Below are 2,088 nucleotides of genomic sequence, written 5' to 3' on the forward strand. Positions count from 1 at the left end.
TTTGGTGAACTTAGTCCCTACATTACTTTATAATGTCTCACGACTAAACAATAGTATAGTAAATTAGTTTTTGTATTTACCAATCCCAAACGGAATAAGAGGTCTAGGAACTAGAATTGGTCCACCTGAATTTTAAGACCTGGAAGTAAAAGAAAATTAAGGAAAATTTTAGTTTTTTATGAATATAGAAATTTTAAGCTACAATATCATTTTCACTTTTTATTGTGGATTAACTTTTATTAGTTTTTATATAATTTTTCTTTTGGTTTGGTTACTAAAGGTTTAGGTCAATGTTCACTTATATTTTGTTTACATATTTTTTTTTTTTTTTGGGCACTGTAAATTTTCAGACTTTAGTTTTCGATTTTTCACTAATTCAGTTCACTGAAAATTTTCACTCTTACACCCACTGTATTTGAAGAAAGAAGGAAAAACCATAAAATTTTTTTTTGTCACTTTTCACAACCACTGTAATTTTCTAAACCTTTGTTTTCCAACACCTTTTTTTTATTGAATTATTTTTTTTTGTCCGTACACGTTTTATACTCACTGTAAATTCCAGTCACTTTTAATTTTTGAAACATTTCTCTTTTTTTAATTAACCCGACACGATTTAAATTTTTTTTCAGTTAATTTCTGTTCGTCCGTTCACTTTTTACCCGCACTGTAAATTCCAAAATTAAATTTTTCCGATACCACGTTTTCCGAAACCCGAAATTATTTTAAATTTATTAATTTTTATTTTATTCGATTAAATTTTTTCTTTTCTATCCGGCACTCACACTTTTGACACTCACTGTAACTTTTTTATGCACAGAACCACATTTTAATTTTGGCACTTAATTCCACTTTTTATATTTCAAAAATAATTCATTTCACTTACCTTAAATTTCCGGAACGACCTTAATCCATAGTACACCGGCCCATCTGGAACAAAACCTAGAAAATTTAAAACAAAATTATTAGAAAATTTTATAAAAATAATTAAAATAATTTCCATTTTTTTTACTTACCATTTCATTCTGCTTCGATCCGCCATCTTTCAGAATCGGCCATCAGTTTTTTTTATATAGGCCCAGGGCCGTCAACATGATATCTGTAAAGAAAGAAAATTTGGTTGTGTTAGTTAGCAACACCACTAATAAAATTCCCATTTGTATAACACTTTTACTTACCTTGTTTAAAAACCCCTTTATTGGCCATAAATCTCCACCAGAACCTGTAAAGAAACAAAAGAAACAATTATTATATTGTTTTAAACTATTTAAATTAATACTTTTATTGTTTTAATGTTTATTAACAAAAAATTTACTTACCTCGTTGTACCCATTGATTTTTTTTGTTTGGGTGCTTCTTCTTCACCCACGCGTAGTATTTTTCTTATTTGCCTCCTCCTCTTCCATTCATTCAAGCAGCTGTTCACAGTACGTCGCCGCCTGGCCAGTTTTTAACGGCGGTACAGAGTTGTACTTTTGTTCTCGAATGAATAAGGGTTGCCATAGTGGAAATTTTTGTATGGGAATAATAAAATACCCAAAATCCCAGAAAAGTTATAGGGCTTTAGGGTAGTTCAGAAATATTAGGGTGCTTTTTTCCCTCCCATCCTGTATCCAGGGATGGATAACAGGAGTGGTGGGGTTTGTCGTGTGCACCCTGTAATAGAGCTACTGAATAGAAGAAGAAGAAACATAAACAGGTGGCAACACAATGAAAAAGGGATTTTTTTTTTTGGGAAGAAGAAGATGAATAAAACCAAAAACAAATAGCTTAAAAAAAAAAAATTATGTAGGCAAACAAATTGCTGAAAATTTGTTGAAGCCATATTGGTAACCGAGGTTTCTAGATGCCAAAAGGAAGAAAGGTCGGTCTTTTTGATTTTTGCTCGGAGAGATGAAGAAGGTGGAGTCTGTGGCCTCATCATAAAAAAAACTAAATTTTTGATTTTATAAATTAAATCAATTTTATTTAAAAAAAAGAATTAACTAAACTTAAAGCTAAACTTAAAACTAAACTTAAAACTAAATTTTTAAATTAAACCAAAGCAAAACACAAACCTGCAAAGCCACTTCAACACCGACTCCATCCAAC

General features: G+C 30.5%; 1 long non-coding RNA gene across 1 annotated transcript; it reads right to left on the reverse strand.

The window, feature by feature from the left end:
- Positions 1-78: 78 nt before the first annotated feature.
- On the reverse strand, positions 79-1,379 carry LOC124421095. The gene is made up of 5 exons (XR_006941512.1): positions 1,317-1,379; positions 1,176-1,219; positions 1,014-1,096; positions 884-939; positions 79-139 (listed from the first exon to the last, which is right to left on the reverse strand). It is a non-coding gene; the product is annotated as an uncharacterized LOC124421095 (long non-coding RNA).
- Positions 1,380-2,088: the final 709 nt, after the last annotated feature.

The sequence above is a fragment of the Lucilia cuprina genome, unplaced genomic scaffold, assembly GCF_022045245.1.
Source record: "Lucilia cuprina isolate Lc7/37 unplaced genomic scaffold, ASM2204524v1 Scaffold_1172, whole genome shotgun sequence".
Classification (NCBI taxonomy): domain Eukaryota; kingdom Metazoa; phylum Arthropoda; class Insecta; order Diptera; family Calliphoridae; genus Lucilia; species Lucilia cuprina.